This window comes from Herpailurus yagouaroundi, unplaced genomic scaffold (assembly GCF_014898765.1).
Source record: "Herpailurus yagouaroundi ecotype Mexico unplaced genomic scaffold, PumYag 67416, whole genome shotgun sequence".
NCBI classification, from domain to species: Eukaryota; Metazoa; Chordata; class Mammalia; order Carnivora; family Felidae; genus Herpailurus; species Herpailurus yagouaroundi.
The window spans coordinates 67,161-84,423 of record NW_024420231.1 but is presented as its reverse complement, the minus strand read 5'-3'; the positions used below and the strand labels follow the sequence as shown (position 1 = coordinate 84,423).

The following is a 17,263-nucleotide window of genomic DNA, read 5'->3' as shown; positions in this document are numbered from 1 at the left end:
GACAGTGCAATTTTGATTGGGATTGCATTGAATGTTTAGATTGCTTTGGGTAGTATTGACACTTTAACAATATTTATTCTTCCAATCCATGAGCATGGAAAGTTTTTCCATTTCTTTGTGTGTCTTCAATTTCCTTCATAAGCTTTCTATAGTTTTCAGCATACAGGTCTTTTACATCTTTGGTTTATTCCTAGGTATTTTATGGTTTGGTGCAATTTTAAATGGGATCAGTTTCTTTATTTCTCTTTCTGTTGCTTCATTATTGGTGTATAAAAATGCAACCAATTTCTGTACATTGATTTTGTACCCTGCAACTTTGCTGAATTCATGTATCAGTGCTAGCAGCTTTTTGGTGGAGTCTTTCGGGTTTTCCATGTAGAGTATCATGTTGCCTGCAAAAAGTGAAGATTTGACTTCTTCTTTGCCAATTTGGATGCCTTTTATTTCATTTTGTTGTCTGATAGCTGATGCTAGGGCTACCAACACTATGTTAAACAGTAGTGGTGAAAGTGGACATCCCTGTCTTGTTCCTGATCTCAGGGGCAATGCTCTCAGGTTTTCCCCATTGAGGATGATATTAGCTGTGGGCTTTTCATAAATGGCTTCTATGATGTTTAAGTATGTTCCTTCTATCCTGACTTTCTTGAGTGTTTTTATTAAGAAGAATGTTGTATTTTGTCAAATGCTTTTTTGCAGCTATTGACAGGATCATATGGTTCTTATCCTTTCTTTTATTAATGTGATGTATCACGTTGATTGATTTGTGAATATTGAACCAGCCCTGCATCCCAGGAATAAATCCCACTTGATCATGGTGAATAATTCTTTTTATATGCTGTTGAATTCAATTTGCTAGTATCTTGTTGAGAATTTTTACATGCAGATTCGGATGTTTTAATAAAGATTTTCAACAATCCAAAAGTTAATCTATAGCGAATGTGAAAATCAATTAACCAAAGCAGTTCACTCCATTAGCACTTAGTTGTGCAAAGTCTAATGTAATGAAAATATATAAAACTACATTCAGTAAGACCTACTAAGTGTCTGGTCCATGAGGTACTTGAGCATAGATGAAAACAAACAAACAAACAAACAAACAAACAAACAGGAGTCTATGACTTTGAACCAATGAGCCAATTAATATGGTAGGAAAACGAGGATGCCATTCCTAACTTACACCTAGGTAAACTGAAGTCTGGGCATGACTCAGATTTGTTTGGGGAGGATTGGAAGGTGGGAGAAGTGGTATGAGGTTGCAGACAGGAAAGAGCTGAGTGGGCAAGGGCCGACAGCATAACTGTTTCCTGACAAGCATGACTAGGGTAGGACTAGGAGTGAGGAGGTCAGTCTGTCAAGAGCAAGGTGTCTGATTTGGAAGAGCTTGCGTAGTAGAATTGTTGATTTTGGCTGACTTACCAGAGAATCGTGAGTTCTGGGACAGGGATGTAGCATAGATTTTATTTTTTATTCCTGTTTCTAGTGATGCTGGCTAATGGAAAGGTGGCAGTCACTTGTAATTGTGAACACATTTTGTACATTTGGGTCTATCTCCTGATATTTCTATCAAAGTTTGGACACATCACTGCTTCCGGTGGTGGGTAGCAACAGGAAGAATCTTAAGGTTTTTGATAAATACAAACAACTTTCGATTATTAGGAAATTTGGGAGGAAAAAACCTACATGATTTCATCCCATAAACATTTAATGAATGCCTACTATGTACAATGCACCAGACCTTGTCCTAGGAATACAGAGTAAATGAGATGCCCATCTAACTGGGAAGATGTGTAGACAAAACATATGGTGAGGGGAAAGGATTCATATGGAGCAATGAAGTACGGTTTCGTAGAAGAAGTGGCATTTGAAGCTGGATCTTGGAGGATTAGTAGATCTCAATAGGCACAGAGGCAAGGATATTCTAGAGGAAGGAACCAGAAGAACAAAGGCAGAGAGAGGTGATTGGCATATTCAGGGAAGGTGAGTATTGACTGAAGTATAGGATGTGAGGAATAATAGAGAGGGGCAGAAAAGACAAGCAGTCTAGGGTGAGCCAGGGGAGCCAGGCTTAGGGATTTGCATACTGGGAGTCACTGCAGATTTTGAGCAGTGAAAGGACATGGTCATATACTTCAGAAAGATCACTTTGGTAGCAGTTTAAAGAACAGATTGGAATGAGAGGGTTAGAGAATCATTTAGAAGAGAATTGCAATAGTCCAAACAAGATATGAGACTTGGACCTAGAGTTTCACAACTATGAAGATGGAGAGGAGGGGAAGAATTTAACTGTTCAGAAATGACTAGCTCCTATAATGTCTTATTGGAGGATCAGGGGGAGGTCAGTGGGAAGGGAAAGGCAAGATTCAGGGATGATTTTGAAAGATTTTTATTTGGATAACTGCAAACATAGGAGGCAGAGCAGATTTGGCATGGAAGATAAATTCACTGCCAAGCATTCTGGATTTGAGGGGGCAGCAGAAAGCCTGCTAGAGGGGTTGGTGGGCAGTGATGATATTCTGTCTCCCACAGGCTCATTGCTGCCTCAGCCTCCATATTAACATTAGTGCATCTGAGAAGGGCTCCTGGCTAATGACTAATTCCCAAGGAAGCTCTCATCAGGTCTCAGGTAATCAGGAGTTGAGGAGTTGGTTGTAATGTTTCACGTGGCTTCACCTCCAGAAAATAATTGAGGCTCATTTGTCACGTAAAGATCTAAGGAATGATCTTGACAAAGCATAGCACAGATCCTGTAATGAAAAGGAAATGAAGATGGTTGCCAGCCCATTATTAAGCGTAATAACTAGGTTGAAATGAGATGAAAGACTTCATTTAGGCAGAACTTTTTCATTGACGAATGGTAGGGGGTAAAAGTGTGAAAGGAAAGCATATAATCCAATTCATAAAAAGTGTGGAAATGCTTTTTAAAACCTGAAGCAATAATCAGTCATTCTATTTATAGAGCTGGAGTGGGGAATAGTTTCTCTATTGATGGATACTGATGCACAGATGAAATTTTTAAAATAATTTTTTTTCTACTGACAGAACTTTATTTAAGAAATAATGAAATAGCTCTGTCCATATTTCCAGGCTGGGGCAAGGAGGCATGGGTCCAGTAGTAAGGATGCAGGCCATTTACTTCTTGAAGAGTTTGACATCTTGTGCTTGGGGCTGCCCACTTGAGGCATATAATGTTCACTGTGATGCGTATAAATACAAAGAAACTTGTCTTTAGGTGTGTGTTTGGGGGAGAGCTGAGAGAAATAGAAAGTATTTAACTCCCACATTAAAATATTAAGAATAAAGAGAATACCATTGTGTTTAATAATTATAATACATAAATACAAATGTTAAACACACAACTTTATTCCTAGATTATAATTTTAGGAATTGGGCGATCATTCCTAAATATTTAGTTTTAAATAAATCAATATGGGTCAGATAAAATTGATCCAAGTTTTAGATCTGATCTTCAGAGGTTAAATCAAGTACACAAATTATTAAGAATGCATTACTCTGTAAGTACTATGTGTAATTCATAAATAATTGGCACATATTATTTTATGGCTATTATTCCCACAATGATTATTGGAGGATAGATTATCAGTCAGCTGGAAAGGTCTACTCTCCAGGACAGGAATGTGTTCTTTGGAATACATATGACAATTTGGGTAGCATCAAGCACATTTTTAATATTTTTTTTTTAAATTTTTTTTTCAATGTTTTTATTTATTTTTGGGACAGAGAGAGACAGAGCATGAACGGGGGAGGGGCAGAAAGAGAGGGAGACACAGAATCGGAAACAGGCTCCAGGCTCTGAGCCATCAGCCCAGAGCCCGACGCGGGGCTCGAACTCACGGACCGCGAGATCGTGACCTGGCTGAAGTCGGACGCTTAACCGACTGCGCCACCCAGGCGCCCCAAATTTTTAATATTTTAATGGATCATGAGCTAGGATGAAGAGTATAGGAGGCAGTATATAGAACACGCAGTGATTAAGAACATAAGTTCTGGAGCCCAACTCATCTGCGTTGGGATCCACACTCTACCATCACCACCTGAGTGACCTTGAGAAAGTCATTTAAACACTAATTCTTTTTTTTCTCCTCAGTAAAATGGGAATGATAAGAGTCCCTATCTCCCTCAGTTAACATGATAATGAAATGAGAAAACAATGGCAAAGCACCTATCACAGCACTTAACTGTTCTGTACTAAGAGCTCAGATAATACTAGTGATTGCTGTTGCAGCTTTCTGTGCTGGGTCATCCACCTGCTGTGTGTGTAACTGGTTACCAGTTTGAGCAAGAACTTAGTTGCATGCTCAACTTTTGGCTCCCTCTATCATCTGCATTGGTGCATCCCCAGAAGTGTGCTGTGATTCCCTCCGCAGCAACCAGTGGTTGGCAGATAGCAATTTCTCAATTTTAAAGGTCAGGAGCGGAAAATGCAAGTGCCGAACAAAAAACTTGGACAGCACGCCCTCTAGTGGTGATTTGATGAATTGCCCCCAACAATTGCCCTGTTGATCACAAACAGGAGAGCTGCTATAAAAAAAGGGATATAGTTGACATAGTTACAAGAAAACACGTGGTTTAACAAATTAATTTATTAATCACAAACACATAATAAACTAGTACCAGATGTACGTAAGTTGTAATTAATGTCATCAAGATATTTGGAGCTTGCATATTTTCTCCTGTGCTAATTAGCCATTTTACCTGAACAGATTTCCAACTTGGGGTAAAAGTGCAGAATTAGCAATTCTATACATAGCTATATGTTCTATCCCCCAATAAAAATTGTAATTCACATAGCCATTACAGTCTGTAATTTTACTATATACAATACTTTTTTTTTTAAGATAATATTATAATCATTGTTGATAATAACATCTTATCCTCTTTTAGGGATTAATAAACTTTTCTCAGGGTTTTGTTTTCACAGCAGGAAGGTATGGCAAGTTTTTCTCTGCTGGTTGTATTGAGGAGGAAGCCAAGGCTTATAGATTTTCTTTTGCCACCCAGAGCACTTTCCATAGGTTTGTATTAGATTTCACCCCTAGGAATCTCCTCTTGGAAAAATAAAATGCATGGAAACTGGCATGTTCCTATTTGTGTTTCATACTCTTCCTCCTCCCCCTCCTCTTCGAATCTTCATGTTACACTTCCTAAGAATATACTTGTTTGGAAGATTGGAATGAAAATGATTAAAATAAAGACCTGGGTTTTACAGAAACGTAAAGCTAGGGAGTAGAGATGAAAATCTAAAGAAATACAGGTTTTTTTTTAAATACTGGAATTGCTATTCGTAAGATTTAAGAGTGAACAGACAATGGATAATTTATAAATAGGACGTCTTTTCTAATGGAATGATGGGAATATTTATAACCATATTGAGTTATTGTGAAGCAGAAAACAGGCATGCCCTCACTTATACTTTTGATGTGTTTGTGCTGTAGCAAGCTTCAATCCAACTGTAGAATTTCCCTGTTTTGGCGGGAAAAGTGTATCCCTTCTTGTAGTGCCTCTATTTACACTTGTGGCTGGTCAGTGAATCTCAGTTCTCAAATCACCTGTGGGAAAAAGTAGGTGTGTCCAGAAACCACTTTTCTCAGGAGCTCTTTGGGGGCCAACTTAAATAGGTGTGACTGGAGTTGTGAACAGAAAGGGGCTGGATCACTCTGGATTATAGGCCTGTGCTGATGAGATTAAGCTTGCAGGTTGGCTTCCTCTGTGGGCTACTCAATTCCACTGTGTCCCCAACCTGGCCATAGTTTGCAGCTTTGTCAGCTGCATCACAGTTCTGTATTTGCCAAATATGTATAAAGTGTCGACGTATGAGGGGCTCTGAAAGTGTGACATATTATTGAAAAGTCCTTCTCATGATAGAAATGTGACTTGCACTGGTCACTTTTGGTGGCACCATCTTTGATTCCTGCAACGACCCTTGGCTAATTGAATTGTATGTGACCTTTCTCTTCTTCCTGCCTTTTTGTGACCCTCTCGTACCTTTCAGTGCTTCTCCCTTAACCTCACGGTTTCACTTCCTTTATGCTGCCTTGTCACCTGCCTTTCTAGGTCTCTTACCATAGTACATCCTTCTTAGTTGCTTCACTACTCCACAATCTAAAAAATAAATGTACTATCTCATATTCTATCTCCTTTTGCCCCACTCTCGGTTTGTTTCCTAGGACTAGAAATCCAAGAGAAACAAATCATACCATCATGTTGGAATCTATTAATGGTCTAATACTCTCTAGGTATAAGACTATAATGCCTTAACTCATGGGAATGGATTTCTACTGATGAAAGATCAGTGTGTGAAAATATTTGGTGGCAGATGGTCCTTTATGGATCCCTGGCATCAACCCTTTGTCTGCTTTTGGGGAAGATTCCCTCAGGTCTCTTGAAATACTTTATATTGTAACCTTGTATTGTGGATGCTAAAGGAAAAGAATAAGAGGGATAACATTTGGAAATTGTTTTCCCCATTACTGCAAGGCTGTTTTCTGTCTATTGACTACCTTATAACTAAATACTCCCTTTGCTAGCTAAACAAGAGAACAGAGGAAAAGGAACTATGAATCTATTAAATCAAATACATTTTGCTCAGATAGTACTTAAAAGGAAATGAATTCTCAGTATACTCTCAAGGTTTGTATGATAAAGCTAATTGTAAAGGCTGTTACATGTCTTCAACTGCCTTTGAGTATGATCATTGTGTCTCAGGAGCAGATATTTTGATTATCTTCAATACCAACCATGTCCTGTCACTAATGGGCCTAACCAGCCTGTTAACATTATAAAGGTGTAGATTATACAGCAGATGGTTTAAAGGAAGTAACTAAAGGGATTTAGGGAACGAATGGAAAAAACATTCCAAAAGCTTTTTTTTTTCATATTAAGTAGGTAATTATAGAGGTTGAAGCTACTTTGTTAAGCCAAATTTGTTAACTTGCTATGCATCTTAAGGTTGGGGGTGGGGGGGAGAAACTGGACTGTTATATAGCCTTTAAATCACCTCCAGGTTTTTATTGTTCTTGATGCATGGGAACAGTGTCACAGACAATCCATAAAAAAGAATAATATAAAATACAATTAAAGATGATTAAACAATATTTTAAAAACTTTTTAAATCTATATTTGTTTTTGAGAGAGAGAAACAGCGTGGGAGCTTGAGAGGAACAGAGAGAGAGGGACACAGAATCCGAAGCAGGCTCCAGGCTCTGAAGTGTCAGCACAGAACCCCATGCAGGGCTTGAACCCACGAACCATGAGATCATGACCTGAGCCGAAGTCAGACACTTAACCAACTGAGCCACCAAAACAATAAATATTAAAATTATGTTTAGTCTGGAGATGTATCGCCAGTAATTTACCATGACCTAGAATGTTTAACTAATGCAGATTTCCCCTCTCTATTATTGACAGTTAATGAGACTGATACATGACAGGTAAACAACCAATACCAGGGAGTGAATTAAAAAAAGCCCCTCCCGCCAAGAAATAGCTTGTCATCAGTACATATTTATTCTAATCCAGTTGTACCTTCTTGCCTTCAACAATGCATCATGATCATCAAAATCCATAGTGGTGAATCTGGTGCCTTCTGAATCCTCAAAGAAAGTTCAAGTGCCCTTCAGTATAAATTTAGAATGAGATATTTATGATTATTGATTTATTTCTAATGAATATTTCTCATACAGAAAAGGATTTGAGGCAGCTTATAATAAAAGCCCATACATAGCAAAGCAGTGAAAAATGAAGTCAGAAAGAGATTCCAGAATCAACAGAGTCCAAAAACTTTCTTAGGCTGTAGACTGCTTCAAAGATCTGTTAAAGAGCTGTGGAACATCTCCCCAGAAAAGTATAACTATGCAAATAGGCACAAAATCCTTGAAGTGTATCCATGTACCCACCCTGGGTGTCCTTGAACCCCAGGTCAAGAACGTGTGTATATAGAGGGGGGTGCCTGGGTGGCTCGGTCGGTTAAACATCCAACGTCGGCTCAGGTCACGATCTCATGATTTGTGGGTTCGAGCCCCACGTCGGGCTCCGTGCTGACAGCTTAGAGTTGAGCCTGCTTTGGATCTTTGTCTCCCTCTCTCTCTGTCCTTCCCCTGTTCATGCTCTGTCTCTCTTTCTCTCTCTGTCTCTCAAAAATAAATAAACGTTAAAAATTTTTAAAAAAGAACCCTTGTATAGAGAAAGCAAAGTATGGAGGTAAGATAGTTATTGCACTTGAGTATTGCATTTAGCCCTGAGCTTTCTGTCAACTGAGGTTAAAAGATGGCTCCAGGGTTCTCAACTTCTAAAAAAGGAAGCAGGTCAGTTTACAAGATTATAAGTGAAAAATATAATTTTTAAATGGCAATGTTTATACAGTTTTGTAAAGGGTAATAAAGTAATATAAAGGGAGGTAGCATAATTTGGTGAAATTCTTTGAAATTAAGTAATTGGAAGTAGAATATCTATGCTAATTGTGTTGCAGGCATATTAAATTAGTCAGTGTCTCATTTCTAGCCATTCTGGAAAAGAGGGAATTTACTGTATATGTCTTTCTTTAATGGTAGATTTACCCATCTAATATTATTTGATCAAAGCTGATATTAATATAATATATTCCCATGAGCAAATACCAGCTAAACAGTGAGAGAGGCCTTAGGGTATAAAAAGAAATCGAACTGTGATTAAATATCTGCTATTAATAGGTCATACCATGGAAAACTGGCATATAGATAATGGCAGATAATCACTTTAGGTGCCTACTGCTTTCAACTTTTCTCAAAGACAAATAAATAACACAGTCATTCCTGTCACAATTATAGGCAGAGGCACTATAGGGTAGGGGTAAAGAACCCAGTCTGTAGAATCAGAGACTGGTTTTCTACCACTTATTAACCATGTGACTTTGGGAAAAGTCATTGAACTTGTCTGAGTCTCAGTTCTTTTCTGTAAAATAAGAATCATAAAAATGTGAATCTAAGGGCTGCTCTTAGGCTGTACAAGGGTCCCCTGGAAGTATTTCTTTTGTGGGGCTCCTGTCCAAAAAATTTAAGTCACCTAAAATCAACATGTTACTGTCATCCTAGAAGTCCAGTCTCACACAATCCTGTGAAGCAAATACCACATGACTAACAGGAGTAATCCATTTGCCAGGCCATTCTGCCAGAATTGGGACCTTGTGGTGGGGCCCCAGGACAGCCACATAAACACCAGTGCTGGAACTACTTGAAGGATCCAGTTAACTGCAAGCATAAGTTTGCTGTGAGGACTGGGAATTCCCCCAAAGACAAAGGGATAGAACAGGGATCCTCTCTGCCAAGGTCTAAAGAGGATATTGGTCTATCTTAAAGGATCATTGGGAAGATTAAATGAGGTAATTGATATAAAGCATTTGACATGAAAATTCTGTAAAGCCTGGCTCACAGTAAGTACTCAGTACATGTTGGCAATGATTAGTATTATAATTAGTATTAACAATACTCAATGCATTTCATGCCCAATCTGGTTTTCTTTCAGTGGATGGCTGCATTGACTGGTCAGTGGATCTCAAGACATACATGGCTTTGGCAGGTGAACCAGTACGGGTGAAATGTGCCCTTTTCTACAGTTATATTCGCACCAACTATAGCATGGCCCAGAGCACTGGACTCAGGCTTATGTGGTACAAAAACAAGGGTGATTTGGAAGAGCCCATCATCTTTTCAGAGGTCAGGATGAGCAAAGAAGAAGATTCAATATGGTTTCACTCAGCTGAGGCACAAGACAGTGGTTTCTACACTTGTGTTTTAAGGTGAGTGCTGTGTGAAAATATTGCTCAATACCATAGTTAGTCATCTTTTGATTGGGCCTGGAGTGTATGGAGGTGTTGCTCACGTTATACAGTGAATATCTTTGCAGTGCATGGGGAGCTTCAGTAAGTTCAATTGTAATTATTTATTGGGACTACACAAATTCCTATCAAGTTTTCATAAAATGGGACTTACATTTACTGTGCATGCTCATAGAATTTTATAAAAGTTTGTGTTTCATTTCTTAACTCCACCCCTACTGTAGGGTCTTCTAACAATTGTTTTTTCATAGAGCCAATGGGCTCAATGTTCTTAATATCTGACGATGAAAATGGCCTAAAGTATCATTTAAGGTAAATTCTCTACTTTTTTTGTTGATGGAAAATAGCTTCAGATGCTACTGGGAGATCTCTTAGCAAATAAGCTACTGTTAAAAATTTTCATATGATTTGCACAGTGTCCACTGTATCTAAATGTTCAACATGGAGCCCTGTAAACACATGGTCATCCTGAGTTCCTAGGTGCTATACAGGGAATAATATGTAACAGATACTATTGATTCTTGTAAGAAGTTTATAGTGAAAAGCAATCTGTTTTATCCTAAGGGATTCTGCAATATGTCCTTCCTTCCCCTTCCACCCTAGTGCAAGGATCTAGGACATAGAATCTCAGATAGGGATTGCATTAGGTATTGAAGTAGATAGCTGAGATGACCTTTAAACCACTTTTCAATTCTGCCATTTTGGGAGTCTCTGATCTTGCACACCAGGCACCTACAATCTATTATTTGATTTCAACTTCCTGGAAATGCAGACCCTTCCTATTTTTGCCTCCTGTGGACTTTGATGCCAAAGCTATGTCACCTCTTCATCAAAAGCAATTCGAAACCCCTGGTGAGGCCACATTGTTCAAAAGGCCAGGGGAACAGGGTGGTGTATAAATAATCTTCTTGATGCTCTAGGCATCACTTTTATACGTATGTGTTTTGAGGGGGGAGTGTTGGGGAAGCAAGTGGTGAGTTTAGTTTCTGTTTGTGGTGGACAAAAACTCCAGAATACTGGAAGAAATAGCAATCATACTTAGTGATAATCAATGTTTTCACCTACTTGGGCAGCTCTCGGAAAAAAAATGAGAAAAGGATGGTAATTCAGCCTCAGTGAATGATACTATATTCTTTGAGTACTGCTACACTTTTCCTGCTTACCTCCTCTTCACCCCCACCTTCATTAAATCTTGCCAATCTAAAATAGATGTCTTTTCCTCCTTCTGATCCATTTGCTTGTTTTTTTTCACAGATTTATATTTTTGTTTGCAAAGCATTAGTTCACTGTATAGATGTTGTATACTGATAATGAATTATCAACTTAATTATTGCTTACTTTCCCTGGTCTGCTTATATGCCCAGACTTGTTACCCCTCTCCTCTTTTCTCTCCTCTCACCCTATTCTCCTACTCCGAGCAATGTTACTAATCCAGTGTGTATCCTTGCATACCTTCTCCCTATTCTTTGAAGTGGAAATATATATATATATATATATATATGGATTTTCTCCTCATTGTTTTACAAAATAAGAGTTTTATATTTCTCTGCATTTTCTTTCCTTAATAAAAATACAGAGTGGAAATCTTTCCAAGTCAATTGATAGAGAGCTCACTTATCCTTTTAAGTGTGTAATATTCTGTGTTGCTTAATAGTCTATGATACTACCATTTAGTCAATCATTTTTGTATTTATGTGCATGTATTTTGTTTCCAGCTTTTTATCCCCATAAAATGTACTGTAATAAAAGACCCCTCCATTTGCTTTTAAATAAATGTATAAATTTTAGAACAATTTTAAACTTACAGAATTATTGCAAAGACAGTACAGTAAGCTCCTGTGTGCCCTACACCATTTTCCCCTGTTATTAACATCTTACATGACTATGGTATATTTGTTACAATTAATGAACCAACAGTGGTACATTGTTATTAACTAAAGTCCATAATAATTTAGATTTTCTCAGATTTTCCTTAATGTCTTTTTTCTATTCCAGGATCCCATCTGGGATACCACATTACATTTAGTTGTTAGCTGTCCTTAACTTCCTTTCGGTTGTGGTGCTTTTTCAACTTTCCTTAATTCTTATGACCTTCGCAGTTTGAGGAATACTGTTTAGATATTTTGTAGAATGTCCCTCAGTTGGGATTTATCTGATATTTATTTCATAGTTAGACTGGGGTAATGTGTTTTTTTGAGGAAGCCCACAGACATAAAATATACTCATTACGTCATATCAAGGGTAAAAAGTATCAATATACCTTATCGCTTTTGTTTTGTTTTTTATTTTGTTTATTTCAAATTTTTATTTAAATTCTAGTTAGTTAACATATAGTATAATATTGGTTTTAGTAGAACTTAATGATACATCACTTGCATATAGCACCCAGTGTTCATCACAAGTGCTCTCCTTAATACCCATTCCCCATTTAGCCTATCCCCCTCCCACCTCCACTTTAGCAAACCCTCAGTTTGTTCTCTATGGTTAAGAATCTTTTATGGTTTCCCTTCATCTCTTTTTTTTCTTTCCTTCTCCTATGTCCCTCTATTTTGTTTCCTCAATTCCATATGAGTGAAATCATATGGCATTTATCTTTCTCTGACTGACTTAATTCACTTAGCATAATGCACTCTAGCTCCATCCACATTGTTACAGATGGCAAGATTTCTTTCTTTTTGATTGCTGAGTAATATTCCACAGTATGTATCTGTGTGTGTGTGTGTGTGTATGTGTGTGTGCATTTCTTTATATTTCAGCACTATAAGATGCTCCAGGATTATCTTGTATATTTCCTGCCCTAGTCCTACAATCAGCCACTTTTCTGACGGACCCTGATTCCTTTTAAGGGAGAATGGCATTACAAATTTCCATAAGTATGCTCTTTGCTACTGGGGTGTGATTGCTTCTAGCCCTTCTCAGTTGACAGCCTATTTGCTTTTAAACAAAGACTTGTAGTCTTTGTAGTATTTCATGCACAAGTGGAAGTTCCCAGTGTCCCTGAAATCCTGTCTTGTAGATGGCCCTCTCTTTCAAGTACATATCTGATTAAGTTTGTATCTGTTGTTGATATCATCTAAGTCAGTGGTTCTCAAGTCACATGTAGATCAGTAGAAGAGAAAAGGATGATACCCACTGAGCAGAGGCTTATATTCAAGCATAACTCCTGACATCCTTTATTCATGCAGTAGATCTTAGGGAGTGATTGGGACTGATGGAGTGGGTGAATCTTTTGAATATTATACTTCCCATATACCTTAGTATGGAAAAAGAAGAGTTTGGGGCCCAATGTTCTAAAGGAAGGAACAGTCTTTGTCAACTTAGAGAAGTCTCTTCCAGAATGATACAAGTGATTTGTCTAGCATTTGGCTGTGTTTAATAAATATGCTTTTCAGATCTAGTACTGGCCACTGACTCCAAATATATGCCAAGTGAGAAATTCAGTCCATATAGGTGATTTTATGCCATTGCCAAGAGAGTATCATTTATAGTGAAAAAGGCTCTGAATTTGACAATGTGTGTATTCACCTAAAATTCCCAATTTAATGCCATTTTAATGTAATCATGGATGATAATTTTTCTGTGAATTATTGCCCTCATTAAAAATTAGTCTATTAATTTCAGTGTGTTTAAAAATGCATATATGAAATATTTAATAATATTCTCTACCCATTTGCATCATAGCAAGAAAAATTTACTGTTTGTGATCTTTCTATAGCCAATTACTCAGTTTTGTGTTTTTAATTTAGCCAGTCTCAAGAGTGATTAGTTGAATTTCTCAGCATTTTTAGTTAAGGGTTATAGTAATAGAGAAATGATAGAGAAGTGAGTCATATTTTGAGAGGTAGTGCCAGTCCAAAAATTACTGTCTCCCCTGCTTCCCACCTGAATCTTTTCAGTGGAGGCACTTACTAAGATAAAAGTGATGAGAGTAATCCCACATATCACTTTCCCAACAACTTGGAACAAGGGATGACTTAATCTGTGGATGAAGACAGATATATCTATATAATCCTGAATTTAATTCACAGGTATTGAAAAGAGTGATTAAATATTATCAAACATCTGTAGAAACCTGAGTGTTTGGGGATAACGATGGCCAAGTGCAGTGAACCAGTTATAAGTTCAAAAACCATTATGACCATTTACCTCTACAACAAAGTAAACAGAACAAGAACCCCCTTCTTAAAGGGGTACATAATCCAACCATTTTTGCTCTTTAGTAATCATTAAAATAAATGAGGTTCTCAAAATCTGACTGTCTCACAAACTCTTTCTAAAGGGTTCCTTAGTGCATTTATCCAGCCCTGACACATGACATTTGCATTGCTATTCATCACATTTTAGTGATTATTACTCCAACAAAGCAATATCATCAGAAAAGTTGAGGGGGTAGAGATATTTGAAACAAGGAATGTAGCATGTTGCTAATTATTGAATCTGAACAAAGAGTATATGAGTGTACATTATATTGGTATTTTTATTTTTGAGTATGTTTGAAATGTTCCATATTTTAAAAAATAAATACAAATATACAGTAATTTTCTCTGATTTTAATGGCTCCTAAATGATCCTGACCTATAAATGCCTATGTAGTATATAGTAAACAAGGTTTACATTTTAGTCAACAAATGTTCATTGAGCATGTACGATGGGATTCACTTTGTACCATATTGCAAGGAAACCTGTGTCTTTTGAAAGGAAAGTAATTGTCCTAGTCTACCTAAAACACTAAGAAATATGTTTCAACACCTTTCACCCTCCTATCCTACTCCCCATCATGGTTACCAAGAGATTATCAAGGACAGTGAGCTTTCTTATAATTTAATCCCAATTTAACTGTTAATCCTTGAAAAATTAAGTGTCAACAAGTAGCTTGCTCAGGTACCAATTTCCAGGAGAGCAGATAGTCTCTTTTAGGAAAAATGAGGATTTGGACTTATTATAATTAATTGAACTCAGAAAAGATCAAGATTGTATAGCAGGGTCTTTAGAAAGTGGTGATGCCTTCTCTGGTCTGCATAGGCTAACGTGATAGAAGTAGTCATCTTTTCCACCTGTTTTTAGATATAAGTGGGAGTCCCTGGTTTAGCTTATTTATTGTAGCAAGTATGCATAATGGAAGACATATATAACATGAAAAGATTAATTAATTCAGCCTCTAAAAGTTCATAATCTGCTTGTTTATAAAATTACAGGTAACATAAATAGCAAAGTAGTGGCAATTGCAATTTACTTTCATCTCATTAAAAGTTAGATATGCTCTAATATTTAGAAATATAACCATACTGCTGTATATTATCTATGTAATACTCAGAAATATTAGCCATTTTACTGTACAGTACCTATGTAATTTGAATTCCATTCAGTTTGTTTATTTGAGGGGAGCAGATATTTACAGTATAGTTGGTTAACAGATTACGTGCTTTGTAAGAATTAATGGGTTGTATTTGATAATCATAAAATAAGAATTGATTTCAAATAGTCATGAATGAGCTAGAATGCTGGTATTCCTATATAGATAGATAGATAGATAGATAGATAGATAGATAGATATAGATATAGATATAGATATAGATATAGATATAGATATAGATATAGATACAGATATTATTTTGCTCCTATCAAGGTTTTAATTTGTTGCAGTAGTTGCACATTCAAAATCTCTTCAGGGGCCAAGAAGGTAGATAATGTAATAATTGTGGCAGGCCATCTGAAACATTTTAGGGTGTTGAAGACTATATCAATCTCCTCAGTAATCTCATTTTCATGTTTCTAAACTTGCCACTACCTCTAGCTCACTATTTCTGTACCTCAATTCCAGTAACCTATTGACCCTCCCCCAGAGCTGCCACTCAGTGATGCTACAATTTTTTCACTGTCCTTTGCTCTCTTTCCACCTAGCATAGTTTAAGTTTCATAATCAGTCATTATAATCACTCCCATATATGCCTTCTTGATTTCTTTGACTCTTTATCCCTTAATCTTACTCACTTGTGAAACCATGGGACTGCTTAATACTGCCAAGTAGTATTACTGTGTATTCCTAGTCTATTCAGTCTTTCATCCTCCTAGATGAGTATTTTACAATGTTCTCCTCAAACGTTAAAAATGTTCCCTGCGAGGGAAGATGGCGGCGTAGGAGGACGCTGGGCTCACCGCGCGTCCTGCTGATCACTTAGATTCCACCTACACCTGCCTAAATAACCCAGAAAACCGCCAGAGGATTAGCAGAACGGAGTCGCCAGAGCCAAGCGAAGACAAGAGGCCCACGGAAGAGGGTAGGAAGGGCGGCAAGGCGGTGCGCGCTCCACGGACTGGCAGGAGGGAGCTGGGGCAGAGGGTCTGCTCGCTGGCCAAGCAGAGACCCCGAGTCTGGCTTGCAAAAAGCGGAGGGGCCTGACGGACTGTGTTCCAACAGCAAGCGCGACTTAGCATCTGGGAGGTCATAAGTTAACACTCTGCTCAGAAAGCAGGAAGGCTGGAGGACAAAGGGAAGGAGAGCTGCTGAGCCCCCGGAGGACAGAGCTCAGTTTGGTGGGGAACAAATGCTCTCGCCAGCGCCATCTCCCCCGCCCATCCCCCAGCCAAAATCCCAAACAGAACCAGTTCCTGCCAGGGAACATGCTCGCTCCTCACAAACACCCAACTCTGTGCTTCTGCGGAGCCAAACCTCCGGCAGCGGATCTGACTCCCTCCTGCTGCCACAGGGCCCCTCCTGAAGTGGATCACCTAAGGAGAAGCAAGCTAAGCCTGCCCCTCCTGCCCCTGTGCACCTTCCCTACCCACCCCAGCTAAGACGCCAGATCCCCAGCATCACAAGCCTGGCAGTGTGCAAGTAGCCCAGACAGGCCACCCCACCCCAAAGTGAATCCCCCCCCAGGAGAGGGGAAGAGAAGGCACGCACCAGTCTGACTGTGGCCCCAGTGGTGGGCTGGGGGCAGACATCAGGTCTGACTGCAGCTCCGCCCACCAACTCCAGTTATACACCGCAGCACAGGGGAAGTGCCCTGCAGGTCCTCACCACGCCAGGGACTATCCAAAATGACCAAGGGGAAGAATTCCCCTCAGAAGAATCTCCAGGAAATAACAACAGCTAATGAGCTGATCAAAAAGGATTTAAATAATATAACAGAAAGCGAATTTAGAATAATAGTAATAAAATTAATCGCTGGGCTTGAAAACAGTATAGCTGACAGCAGAGAATCTCTTGCTACAGAGATCAAGGGACTAAGGAACAGTCAGGAGGAGCTGAAAAACACTTTAAACGAGATGCAAAGTAAAATGGAAACGTCCATGGCTCGGATTGAAGAGGCAGAGGAGAGAATAGGTGAACTAGAAGATAAAATTATGGAAAAAGAGGAAGCTGAGAAAAAGAGATATAAAAAAATCCAGGAGTATGAGGGGAAAATTAGAGAACTAAGTGATACACTAAAA

The 17,263-nt window shown here is 38.4% G+C and overlaps 1 long non-coding RNA gene across 1 annotated transcript in view; it reads left to right on the top strand.

Moving 5' to 3' along the window:
• LOC121024983 (uncharacterized) overlaps positions 1 to 9,784 on the top strand; it is a 710,013-nt gene extending 700,229 nt beyond the window's left edge. Inside the window, exon 3 of the long non-coding RNA XR_005787900.1 lies at positions 9,517 to 9,784. This is a non-coding gene — a long non-coding RNA (uncharacterized LOC121024983). The remainder of the gene's footprint in view (positions 1 to 9,516) is intronic.
• Positions 9,785 to 17,263: the final 7,479 nt, after the last annotated feature.